The sequence below is a fragment of the Cetorhinus maximus genome, chromosome 31 (assembly GCF_964194155.1).
Source record: "Cetorhinus maximus chromosome 31, sCetMax3.hap1.1, whole genome shotgun sequence".
Lineage (NCBI taxonomy): Eukaryota > Metazoa > Chordata > Chondrichthyes > Lamniformes > Cetorhinidae > Cetorhinus > Cetorhinus maximus.
The window spans coordinates 15736541-15750052 of record NC_135909.1 but is presented as its reverse complement, the minus strand read 5'-3'; the positions used below and the strand labels follow the sequence as shown (position 1 = coordinate 15750052).

At 44.3% G+C, this 13512-nt stretch overlaps 1 protein-coding gene across 2 annotated transcripts in view; it reads right to left on the bottom strand.

Moving 5' to 3' along the window:
• The window catches only part of LOC144670298 (uncharacterized), a 940207-nt gene that overhangs the window by 218019 nt on the left and 708676 nt on the right, over window positions 1–13512 (bottom strand). The window lies entirely within an intron of this gene.

Here is a 13512-nt window from a genome sequence, read left to right as displayed (position 1 = left end):
TATCTGTCAGTCCCTAGGGATGTGTGTGTATGTTTCACTCTGTATTGCTGTCTCTAGTACACTGTGTGAGTGTGAGGTGAATATACTTCATTGGGCCATCTGGTCGAATTGGTACATTATTCCACAAGATACTCCACCCAGAATACTTCATGTACCATTATCTGCTGATCCATGAAATCCATTCTCCCTCCTATACTTACCTCGCTTTCCCTTAAATACAGCTGCGCTAATCGACTCAACTGCTCAAGGCGACAACAACTTCCAAATTCTACAGATTCCATAAATTATATTGAATTTGTTAATCGGATTTAATACTCATATCTCTGTGTCGACCCTATCACATCCCATCACTTATTCCTCACATTGGCCTGTTTCTGCAACACCAACAGTTCATGTGAGTTCCCTCCGCTCTGTTGCAGTTCTCGGTTCTAGCCAGTAGAGGTCAGCACACTCTGCTAGGTCGAAGTTTACAGATCAGAGATGGACACAACAGGCAAGAATTGTTCACATTATATTGGGAGGGGAAGGGATTTATTCTGTATCTGTCACTCACTGGTGCTTTGTGAAAGACACTCTGAACCTGTCAGTCTTGTTTACCGTATGTGAGTGTGGATACATTCTCTGTGGAACTGTAGGTGAATGTTGAATTCATTCTGCTTCTGTTGATATCTGGTACAATATATCTGAGTCACAGTCAGTCTGTATCTTGCATTTCCAGGTGCTGCATGAGTGTTGGGTCACGTTTTGAGCCTGGCAGTGGAATGGTGCGTGTGCAATGGATGTGTTCTATCAGTCACTTTCTGGTATTGCAAGTGAGCTCGGTACTCACTGTGAATTTCTTAATGGTGGTGGTGGTTTGTGAGTGTTCATGTGTTTCACTCTTTGCCAGTCACTGCTACTTTATGTGAATGTGGAAACCATTCAGAATCTGATTGTCTCTGGCATTCCTGGGAGTGAAGTTTCAGACTGCACTTGTTATTCACTGGAACTGTGTAGGTGTTTGGCAGGCATTCTGATCTGTCACTAGGGGAGTAGGTGAGTGTAGGATTCATATTCCAAATTTCATTGTCTCGCAGTCTATAGGAACTGGGCATGATTTTGTACCTGAATGTCTCTGGTGTTGTTTTTGAGCAGGACAATCATATATATCTGTCAGGCTCTTCTAATGTGTGGGTTTAATTCTGGATCTGTCAATGGCATTCTATGTCTGTGGTATTGTTATGTAGGTTGGGAATCACATGTGTCTTTCATTCCCTCGTGCTGTTTGTGAGCATGAGATTCATTCTATATCTGTCATTCGGATTAATTCTGTATCTGTCAGTGTCTGCTACTGTATGAAATTGTGCGATTCAATTGGTATATTTCATTCACTAGTATTGTATGTGGAAGTGGATTTATTGTGAGCTTGTGTGTGTGTCTGTGTGTGTGTGCGTGTGGACTTCCATTTGTTTCTGTCAGCACTTGTTACTCTATGTGACTCTTGGACCCTTTCTACAGTCTCTCAGTGGTATCATTGGTGTGTCAGAAAAATTTTGTATCATGCACACTCAAATATTGTGAGTGAGTGCAGTGAACAGCTTGTGTCTCTCAGCATCTGGCACTGAACATGTGTTTGAGAATTATTCTCTATCTGTCAGTCTCTGGTACTCTGGGTGGGAATGGGATTTATCATGTAACCTTCAGTGTCTGGGATTGTTCGTAAGATTGGGTTAATTGTATATAAATTTCCAGCACAGCCACAGGCCACTAATGTGGTCAGCTTAAGCAAACTATATGTGGGAGTTTTGGCGCAGTATTAAATCTATGTCATTTTGAACACAATTGGGAAAGATAATGCATCCTTTAATCTGATACTGGATGGGTGTGCAAGTGTAACTCAAGTTGTACTAATCGATTTGATCTGTGACATTCAGTCTGATTCTGAGTAAGAACTTTGACATGAACGTAAAATGGAGCTCAGTCTGGAATTGTTACAGTATTTCCATTTGACACTGTGTGAGGATGGAGGATTAGTATGTAATCTATAGCTCAGTTCATATTCATCAAATTGATATTGTCTATTTTAGTTTCATAATCAGGGTGAGTTTTAAACTAGAAACTGAATTTCTGTCTCAGGTTATCCTAGCTTTCAGGATATCTCAAACTGATAATGTACTTGAGATTTGAACTTGTATCTCAGATATATCTCACGACACATTATGGGAATTAATAGTGCAATTTATAAACTCATGGCATGTGCAAATACTGGACTGGTAATTAACATGAATCTCAGCGTGCATCATTAAGGTTTAGCCTGTGAGCTTGCAACTGGAAACATGTCAGTTTCACCTGATATTTAACTTGTCGCGAAGGCAGCACTATTGTGAGACTGACCCAGTGAGAATTTGATAGTGGGTGAGAATTTGGACTGGGATTTATGGACACTCCAGTCTGCGGGTGAAATGGATACTACGTCTATCTCTCCTGCTCTGTTTGATTCGTGGATGGAAAATGACTCAGGATGTATTTATGCTGCCTGAGACTGTGAAACTGATGACCTGTCTGTGTCTCTGTGCTCTGTCAGTGATAATGTACATACTGTGTGTGAGAAGGAGCTGGCGGGAATCTTCATTCCAATTTGGCTGGACGAAACATCTCATTTATTCTGGTTCCTTCAATTATTTGCCTGCTGGAAAAAAGGATATTTTAGAATTCATCTACAGGTGAGGTATAAGATACTGATTCCATGAGTTTAATCTCTCGATCAATAATCATTATGAATGGTCTGGGAAGTCTGGGAAGAGTGCCCTCTGCAATTACCGTCGCCGTGAAGCAGTCTCGGAAGAGTTTCCTTAAATTCGGCCAGTGGTCAGGGACAGGAGGGTGTGACTATGAGTGGCACAGGTAGAGGAATCCAGGAAGTAGCACTGCAGGAGCCTCAATCCTTGCCATTAACCAACAGGTTCGAGATTCTTGCTCCCTGTGTGGACAAGAGCGGGGACTCTAGGGAGGATGAGCAAACTGACCATAGCACCATGGCACAGGGAGCCATTCAAGTGGGGGGAGAAAAGAGAAATGTAGCTGTACTCGGGGATAGTATAGTTAGGGGAATGATACTGTTCTCTGTAGCCAGGATTGAGAGTCCCGAAGGCTGTGTTCCCTACCTGGTGCCAGGGTTAGGGATATCTCATCTGGGATGCAGAGGAACTTGGAGTGGGTGGGGAAAAATCTAGTTGTCGTGGTCCACGGAGGCACCAACGATAGAGGTAGAACAAGGAAAGAGGTTCTGCTGAGGGAATACAAGCAGCTAGGGGCTAAATTAAAAAGCAGAACCAACAAGGTAATAATCTCCTACCTGAGCCATAAGCTAATTGGTATCGGGTCAATAAGATTAAAGAGGTGAATGTGTGGCTCAAAGTTTGGTGTGGGAGAAATGGGTTCAAATTCATGGGACATTGGCACTAGTACTGGGGAAAGAGGGAGCTATTCCACTCGGATCAGCTCCACTTTAATCAGGCTGGGACCAGTGTCCTGGCGAATTGTATAACTAGGGTTGTAGATAGGGTTTTAAACTAAATAGTGGCGGGGGCTGGGGTTCAGTTGCATGGAAAGAGAAAAATCAAAGTTTAAGGAGAGGGTAAGAGTGCAGGTTAGTGACGAGGCTGATTGTTCCCAAGAAGTGAAAGGAAGGGACAGAGTGTGTGAACACCATATTGCACCAAAGAATCATAAAAGCATAGGGACAATTGAGAACAGGGCAAACTTAAAGGCTTTGTATCTGAATGTGTGTAGCATTCAGAATAAAACTAATGAGTTAAAAGCACAAATAGAGATAAATAGGTATGATTTGGTGGTGATTACTGAGACGTGGTTACAGGGAGAACAGGATTGGGAGCTGAATATCCAAGGGTACTCAGTGTTTCAGAAGGATAGGCAGGAAGGAAAAGGAGGTGATGTAGCATTGTTAGTAAAGGAAGAGAACAGTGCTATAGTGAGGAATCAAATAGGCACTGGAGAGCAAGATGTAGAGTCAGTGTGCGTAGAAATAAGATTTCATGCATGAATTGCTGAAAGCTAGTATACAGGCTCAGCAGGTAATAAGAAAGGCAAATGGATTTGTGGCATTTATTGCTAAAGGAATAGGGTATAAGAATAGGGAATTGTTGTGGCGACTTTACAAGGCATTGGTGAGACTGCTCCTGGAGTACTGTGCACTGTCTTGGTCCCCTTACTTGATGAAGGATGTATTTGCATTGGGAGCAGTTCAGAGGTGGTTCACTAGATTGATTCCAGAGATGCGGGTCTTGTCATAAGAGGAGAGATTGAGCAGTTTAGGCCTAAACTCGCTGGAGTTTAGAATTGTGAGAGGAGACCTAATTGAGGTATATAAGATGCTAAAGGGGATAGACAAAGTAGACATGGAGCGCATGTTTCCCCTTGTGGGGCATTCTAGAACGAGAGGCAATAGTTTTAGGCTGAGGGGTGATAGATTTAAATCAGGGATGAGGAAGAATTACTTTTCTCAAAGGGTTGTGAAACAGCTGAATAAATTTAAGGAGGAGATAAACAGATTTTTAATTAGTAACGGGTTGAAAGGTTATGGGGAGAGGGCGGGAAATTGGAGTTGAGGCCGAAATGAGATCAGCCATGATTGTATTGAATGGCGGGGCAGGCTCGAGGGGCTGAATTGCCTACTCCTGCTTCTTGTTCTTATGTTCTTATGAATGGTTTGAGAGGCTGTAGCCAGATTCTAGCTCTGATTGGACAGACCCTTCTCGATCCAATTCTCAACTAATCAGAGAGCCAGGTAGAAGAAACTGTAAGTTCTGACTGGCTTATATTTTCATATTTGAAAAGCCTGCCAATTTCAGATCATGTGTGGATAATTCTATTTCCAGCAATTTCTGGTACTGAATGAAACTTTGGGATTCATGCTGTACCTTCTAATTCTGTGACTTGTACATGAGAGAGGTTTGTTCTGTATCTGTCAATCTCCATTTTTTTTATGTGATGGTGGAATTAATTCTCTATCTGCTAATCTTGTACCATGTGAGACTATAGGATTCTCTCTGTATCTGTCACTTGCTGAACTGCATGTGTGTGAGGGATTTATTATGTATCTGTCAGTCTCTGTTTCTGTATGCAAGTGCTGATATCAACCTGTACTGCCGAGTCTTTGCTCTGCTCTGTGAGTGTGGTCACATTCACTGCCTGTCATTGTTGTGTGTGACTGTGGGATTCATTCTGTGATCATCAGCCCTTGGGACTCAGCCAGTGTGAGAGTCAGTCTGCATCTCTCCATCTCTCATCCATTGTCAGGTTAATTCTGTAACTGACATTCATTGGAGCTGTGTTGTTATGGCCTTAATTCTGCATCTGTTAGCCTCTGGTTTGGGATGTGGATTTAGGACATATTCCATATCTGACAGACTCTGGTGCTGAATGTGACAATCAATTTAACTTTCTATCTGTCAGTCTTAATGCAAAATAATTTGTAATTGTGTATCTGTCTGTCTATGGTACTGTATGTGAGTATGGGATGAATTATGTACCTGTCAGTCATGGAACTGAATGTGATTTTGTGACCCATTCCATCTGTCAGTCCCCAGAATTACAAGTGAATGTGGAGCTCATTCGGAAGCTGCCAATATCTGGAAGTGAGTGTGAGTTTGAGGTCAGTTCTGCAGTCATCTGTCTTTGACTACATGTGTGCTTCATTCATTCTGTATGTAACAGTCTCTGGGCCTGTAACCAAATGTTGATTTCTCTCTGTATCTGTCAGTTGTGGGACTGTGTATGAGTGCAGGATAAATTATATGAATGTCATTCTCTGATACTATGTCAGTGTGGGATTCGATTTGCTTCAATATATCACTTGTGAAATAAAAAAGTGTTCTATTCCGTGCTTCCTTTCAGTTACCTGTAAAGTGCAATATTGTTGCATTCAATCTGTATGTGTCCAAGTCTTGTCTTGCATTTGGATTTATTATTCTTTCTGTATCAGTAGGTCCAGGGTAATTTACATGAGAGGGAGATTAATTGCAACCGTAACATCTGTGAATGTGGCACTCAGGCTTTTGCTGTCCATATCTGGAAATAATTGTGTCACTGATGTTGATTTTACTTTTTTCTTCATCTATTAATGTCTGTGAATGAGATTTGTCTTCTGCCTGTTAGTCGGTGGCACTTTAAATGACTGCTTTTGGTCTGTGCCTTATTGTCTTTATCTGTGTGTAGTCCTGTGGGGTTTCTTTTCTACATTTCAGGGTTTGGTCCTCTGTATAAAGTGGGATTAATGCAGTGTATGTCAGTTTCTGGTGAGTGTGGACATACCTCTGTATTAGTCAATCTCTCAAACTGAATGTGAGTGTGCATTAATTCAGTTTTCATCAGCATCTGGCCCACACTGAGGGTGGGAATCATCCAATATTTGTCAGTTTCTGGTATTGTATGTGAATGTGCTGCTTCATTCTGAGTCATTGCCTTGTAAAGGGTGTGTGTGGGGGGTTTATTTCTACCTGTCACTGTGCAATACCGAATGGGATTATGAGCTTCATTCTGTATTTTTCAATCTCTACTGCTCGATGTGAATGTGTTTATTTTTGGCCGCCAGTCTCAGGTACAATAAGAGACTCTGGAATTTATTATACCTTTGCCAGTCTCTGATAGGGTATGTGACAGTGGGCTACATTCTACATCTTTTACTCAATGGCAATGCAAATGAAAGTAACTTTAATTCTGTATTTGTCAATCCCTGGATTAAATGTGTATTTGGAATTTGTTGTTCTTATGTCTGTTTCTAGACTTTCATGTGTGTGTGGGGTTCATTCTCGATCTATGTGTCTCTGCCATTGAATGCAAGTGTGGGAGTTTTCTGTATTGGTACCTAACCTGCATCTCAGGCATGATCTACAGGCTACATTCAGTAGTTCTGTGTGAGTTGTGCAGTGGTATTAAATTTGTATCTGTGAGAACAAATTGAAGTGATAATATTCGCATCAATCTGATGCATGGTCCATTATGTAATTCCTGCAGTTTGAAAAAAACGGAATTCATACTTTAATTGTATATTCTAGTCTAACACTTCGTCAGATTTTGGAACTGGTATTTAATGTGTAGCTCACTCTACATTCTGTGGTGCTTAGTAGCAATTCATCATGCATCTTACACTAAGGTAAATGTTGTCTGATGTAGTTAATAACTGGCCAAGGTGACTCCGTGTATTTAAATCAAATAGTGGCTGTGCTTTTGCCCTGGGATTGATGTACCTAGTCCTCAGGTGTACTGGGTTGGAGGGAAATGGAATCAACTTCCCCATCCAATGATCTTTTTGACTCTTATATTGAAAGGGCGCCTCTCAACCTTGGGGTCTATGTCGGTCTCAATATGATATATTTTGGCCTAAAGACCTGGCAGTATCTCTGGGCTTTGTGAGTGATATTGTACTTACTGTGAGTTGGAATCATCACGCTACACTTTTCCTTGTTTCGAGGAATCATCCGGTTCCTTCAATTCTTTCCGTACACACAGAAAACATAACTCCATTACCCGAAGAATAGATGAAGTAGAAGATACAAAAGTGATCAATGTATTTTAAAAATAACTTATTATAATGAACAATCAACAAAGCAAAACTAGCAGCATATCAGTGTCTGACCCCATCACGGTACTGGAGCAATCTGTTTCTGCTCATCTGCTATTTTGAGCGGTTTTACAACAATTTAATGACATTAGAAACAACCTGTCCTGTGCACTGCTCCTTGAATTAGACTATCCGATGGAGGAGTGACTTTCGCAAGAGTCAGGTTTCTATTTGCTGCTCCCTTTCAACTAACAGTGGACCTGGAAACAAGCAGGCACAGTTTTAAATGTCTCTTTCACACTTCTCACCTGGTGCCTGAAATTGATCTTCTTTGTGTAACTGGAAACATTGTTACTGTGCGGCTATTTCCCCCGCCATTCTCTGTCCAATAACAAGGGGCAGTGGGAGCCGGAACTAAGCCAGGAAGCTTCACTCGGGTTTGGGGAGAGAAAGCAGCAATGATCTTCAATGGCGAGTTCTTCTCACTCTGTCCAGACACTGCTCGAGAATGGCCTCTCCCTTCCCCCCCCTCACTCCATGTTCCGGGAGCAGCTCGTGTTCCAGGGAGCCCATTAAAAACAGCCGCCGCCTCCGCCTCAGCTGCCCGGACACTCAATGCCAATCTCTGAGCATATCTGCGGACGCGGCTCCAAACCGATGCGCTGCTTTAAGCAGATGCTGTTTGTTCACTTCCCTCTGGGGCGGTGATGTCTCCGATCGCTGCTGAATTAAACCCTATTCCGCTCACTGAGTGAATGACGCTGTCGGCCATTGTTGGGGGAGGGGTTGCGCATGCGCTGTTATCCTCATTGTGACGACACCGGGGAAGGGTTTAAACTGCGCATGCGCAGAACTCCGCGGCGACAATTCAAACGCTAAAATCTATGGGAATTTTCCCCATTTCAATCTCATCACAGAGAGAACAAAATCTCCGAACCTGTGTCGGCGCGGGGGGCAAGGGGCGTTGGGTGCAAGTGGACGTGTGGCGGGGGTACACTGGTGGGTAAAGGCCGCTTTACAACATCAATTTTAACCCGAGATTCCCCCAGACAGCTTGTAAAATGCTGGAACCGTGTGTGTATGAGGATGGTGATGTTACTGAGGATGATTCCTGTTTTAGAATAGACTGTGTTTAGGTCGGAATATTACTGAGTGTTAATTATAACGAGAGCATATTTCAAAGCCCCGGGTTTGCGGAAACTCCTGACTGTGAAGCCCGGGTCTGTCCGGGTTTGTGTCTCGGTTCCATTGGTAATAAACGGGTTGAAATTGGCGGTTGCAGAAACTGGAGGAGGAGCTGAAAGATCAGGGGCTGTTGTCTCTCTGTCTGTCACTCCGGCTCTCTCCTCCCTCCCGCTCTCTGTTTCATCTTCACTCTGTCTCCTCCCCTCCCTGCTCTCAAACCGCCTTTTTCAGTCAGGTCCGGGTGGGCTCTTCAAAAGAGGAACGTGAAGCAGCTCGTGTCTCATATTCTGCAGTGATCTGAGTGAAGAATCATCATGTCTGGCAGAGGGAAAGGAGGGAAAGGACTTGGGAAAGGCGGAGCAAAGCGGCACCGCAAAGTGCTTCGTGATAATATCCAGGGCATCACCAAACCAGCAATCCGCCGCCTGGCTCGCCGTGGCGGTGTCAAGCGGATCTCGGGTTTGATCTATGAGGAGACTCGCGGGGTGCTGAAGGTTTTCCTGGAGAATGTGATCAGGGATGCGGTCACCTACACTGAACACGCCAAGCGCAAGACGGTCACTGCCATGGATGTGGTGTACGCTCTGAAACGCCAGGGCCGCACTCTCTATGGATTCGGCGGCTAAACAACTCGACCCTTTCTACCAGACACACAACAAAGGCTCTTTTCAGGGCCACCCACCACCTCACAGAGAGAGCAGAGACCTGGGAACGGGAGCTGGGATGGGCTGTGATCGGGAATGTTAGTGAGTGTCTGAAACAGAAAAAAGAGGACTAACGAAGAGTGAAACGGACTACAAACGCTAACTCTTTTCTATCCACAGAAGCTGTGAGACATACGGAGGTTTCCAGCATATTCTGTTCTTAATTCAGATTTCCGGCATCCGCAGTATTTTTCATTTATTTTAGTGCCTGATTTGTTCCGGGGTTCGGGGGGATGTGCTAAGTAACTCGATTTAATCGTTGTTTATTAACCTGGATGGCACATTCTCCACTGACGCTGAAAAGCCTCTCCGCTACTTCACATATTCCAAATGTTTTATTCTCGGTGACACCAGCCGTTCAATGCGTCAGTGGAGTTGAGGTTACAATCAGATCATCCATGATTTCACTGAATAGGATCAGTCTCGAAGGGCTGAGTGGCCTCCTCCTGCTCCGAAACTCAATGTTCCCACGTATGTTCGTGAAGTTACTGACAGGGTTTGGGAAACTGAACAGTTTCAGCTCAGCCACTCGGCGACCTGGAATTCCCGCAGTCTGAGCCGGACTCTAGCTCTGATTGGTCACCGTCTTCTTTGTCTAATTCTTAACCAATCGCAGAGTCATGTGGATGAGGTCGAAAATTATGATTGGTTTATTTTTCTTCGAATTCGAAAAGCCCGCCAATTCCAGTGTTGGAATATACAAGATAACCTTAATTTTCAGGCAACAATTTTTAATCTCTCACTTTATGATCTGTTATATTGCACTCCCTGTCACAAAATCTTGGCGCTATTTTAGGAACAGTCTGAATTTGTCAATCTCCTTTCAGGAAATGGGATCTGTCAGGCCGGGAACAGCGGGAGAATCGAGCCGGTCCCTTTCCCCGCTCATTATCGTCATGATCTGCCCAGAAAGAGGGCAATGGGAAGGGGTCTGAAGCCCCCAGCACCGGTTCCATTTTATTACCCACTCCAGACCTCGAAGCGAGCGGCGATTTTAAGGTTTGGTTGTGCTGGAGGGAGCAATGGACAGTCCTTCAATTTTTGCCTGCGAACTCCAGCACTGACTGTACACAGTTCACACAACAGACTGGTGTTTCTGTCCAAAAATGTGGAGGTTCACCAGGATGATGCCGGGTTTAAAAATTGTCGGAATAGGTTAAATGAACAGGAATTTCATTCGGGTTAGGAAATAATGATTTGCAGTGAAAATTTTTAATTTTAAAAATGGAGGAACAAAGTCTTCTGATGTCGAGGCGGTAAACAGCTGGAAATAAAGGCGGAATTTTTCAAATGAGCGATTAAAAACAACTCGACCAATGGAGACCTGAGTTGCCAGGGATTAGTTCATTGGTTAGATTTTGGATAAAACTGCTTGGGCGTAAGGCTGCAGCCAATTACTGTTCGGGGCGGTTCCTCACAGAGTTTAAAAAGGCGAGTTGCAGTGCAGTTTGTCTTAATAGTTCTTGCAGCTGACATTGTGGTGAATCTGTTCAGAAAATGGCCAGGACCAAGCAGACAGCGCGCAAATCGACCGGAGGGAAAGCTCCCCGCAAACAGCTGGCTACCAAAGCGGCCCGGAAGAGCGCTCCAGCAACAGGCGGCGTGAAGAAGCCTCATCGCTACAGACCCGGCACTGTGGCTCTGAGGGAGATCCGCCGCTACCAGAAATCCACCGAGCTGCTCATCCGCAAACTGCCCTTCCAGCGCCTGGTGCGAGAGATCGCTCAGGACTTCAAGACAGACCTGCGCTTCCAGAGCTCGGCCGTCATGGCCCTGCAGGAGGCCAGCGAGGCTTACCTGGTGGGGCTCTTTGAGGACACCAACCTGTGCGCCATCCACGCCAAGCGAGTCACCATCATGCCCAAAGACATCCAGCTGGCCCGCCGCATCCGCGGGGAACGCGCCTAAAACCCGGCTTCAGCACCAAGTACAACAAACGGCTCTTTTAAGAGCCACTAAATCGACACATGAAAGAGCTGCGATCTCCTGTTTACAAATCCAGCACTTAGACATTGCTTAGATACATTTCACTAAGTTGCAACAGTTTATTTTTTGTTCTCTACAAATCTATTTTGTGGGATTGACAATCACAGACGATGCAGTTGTAAATTGTAGCGCAGATGGTGTCTTAATTTCAACAGAAAATTGGCACTGCGGTCACCTTAGTGCTCTAGGATACTTACAATAAATGGCGGCGCTGATAATGTATTAAATACTGCGAGCAGACAACTATCCCGGGAAAAGGGTGAGCTGCGGGTTACAAGTCAGTGCCCAATAAAGGCAACGCCCTGAGCAACAAACGTGTATCCCTCCGGTGCACATATATACCATAGAATATAAAAGAATTTGCATAGCACAGGAGGCCATTCATTCCTTTCGTGTCTGCATTTGCTCTCCAAATGAGTGTTATGACCTAAAGCTTCCCCCCGCCCCCAGGTCTGGCAGCATCTGTGTGGGGACAGAGTTACCGTCCCGAATCGGCATTACGCTTCATCAGAGCCAGAATGAAATGAGTTCACACAGTGAGCAGCCCTTTCAATGATCCTGTGAGTGGCTCTGAAAAGAGCCTTTGGGTTATTGGATTAAGGAATGGCCGCTTCACTTGGTCTTCGAGCCCGCAGCGGCGCTGGTTTTCTTGGGCAGCAGCACGGCCTGGATATTAGGCAGCACCCCGCCCTGAGCGATGGTCACCCCTCCCAGCAGCCTGTTGAGCTCCTCGTCGTTGCGGACGGCCAGCTGCAGGTGTCTGGGGATGATGCGGGTCTTCTTGTTGTCCCGGGCCGCGTTACCGGCCAGCTCGAGGATTTCAGCCGTCAGATACTCGAGCACAGCAGCCAGATAGACCGGGGCTCCGGCACCCACACGCTCAGCATAGTTGCCCTTTCTCAGGAGCCTGTGAACACGGCCCACCGGGAACTGCAGTCCAGCCCGGGAGGAGCGAGATCTGGCCTTGGAGCGAGCTTTACCGCCGGTCTTTCCTCTTCCAGACATTTCACAATCTCACAAATACTTTCACAAAGAATGAGGAAATGCGCTCCCATTCGCTTCTCTTATAGCTTCGGGAGGAATGGTGCTGCGGGCATTGCTGATTGGTCACTTTGTTGCTGCATCTCATAATGTTGTTCACATCACCAATCAGATATCTACTGAACTCACCAATCCGGAGACTCTACGGATGAGGGCGGAAAATTACGGCGCCAAATTTTGAGATTCCAACTGATTTTTCTTTCAAATTTTAAAAGCCCGCCAAATTTGTAAAAAAAAAGCCAAAAAAAAACGGACGAACATAGTACTAATTGGATAAAAGCAAAATACTGGTGATCCTGGAAATCTGAAACAAAAATACCTGGAAAAATTCATCTGCGGCGAGGAACAAAGTTGACGTTTCGAGTACTAATTGGAAATGGTTATTCAGTATTTAGTATTCGAATGTTATATTCACTTCATCTCTCTCTCTCTCTCTTTCCCTGGACTACATTTTTTTGTATATTTCAGTTTTTGATTTTCTGTCTGGGTTTATGTGTATCTGAAAACAAGTCGAAAATAACGGCGCAAACTTATGGAATGTTTGTTTTTTATTCGACATCGAAATTACCTCCGATATATTTATAAAACAAGAAATACATTTCATATAGAAAATCCAGTTAATAGTGAACACGGTCTGATGACAAAGTTTTACAAATGTCCTTCCCTGATGGGACTATTTCACATTTTATCCTAAATTCCAGATCCGCTTTAAGAATCCGGCATCAATTCGAGATAATCTCGATCCGTCATGAAACCTACTAAGCAGCCGGCTGAAAGTGCCATTTACATCGTTCTGCTGATAGACGGTATATTGTAGATATTTGTGACAGCCAAAATTGAACATACTTGGAGTAAATTTGCCAGTGTTTAGACTGAAGGTTGCTACACAACCGGTGCTTACAGGAAATGAACTGATCGATTATGGAGGCCAAACTTGAACCAAATTGGAAACTGAATCATTTACGTTCTATTCGCTCTCTCTCCAAAACCAGGGAAAGGGGTCGAATATGACGCGTCTTAAAACAAAGCGCAGAG